This window comes from Neomonachus schauinslandi, chromosome 15 (assembly GCF_002201575.2).
Source record: "Neomonachus schauinslandi chromosome 15, ASM220157v2, whole genome shotgun sequence".
Taxonomy (NCBI): Eukaryota; Metazoa; Chordata; class Mammalia; order Carnivora; family Phocidae; genus Neomonachus; species Neomonachus schauinslandi.
This window is the reverse complement of record NC_058417.1, coordinates 4576459-4576861: the sequence shown is the minus strand read 5'-3', so window position 1 is coordinate 4576861 and position 403 is coordinate 4576459.

Sequence of the window (403 nt, the reverse complement as noted above, 5' to 3'; positions counted from 1 at the left end):
AACCAAACTCATTTTTTCATTTGCAAACTTATTTACTCTTAAATACAGTTCTCACCTATTTTTTAATACTATATATGGCTTTGCAAAGCATTCGATATTTTGTAATTCCATTACCATGCAGCATCACCTTTCCCACCCCTACCCCCCCACACACACACACACGTATCTTTCGCTGGACTTGATTTTATTAAATCTCTCCAGGTCGTTACAAATACTAAGGAAAACACTCCCTAAGGCTACTTCTCCAGACAGGATCCATTCATTGATCCACTCCACAAGTAGTTATTGAGCATCTACTCTGTGCCAGGCACTGTTCTATGCTCTGTGGGTACAGCAGTGAGCAAAGAGAGTTCCTGACCTCTGGGAACTTACATTCTACAAGGGCAGAAAGGCACCCAACAAA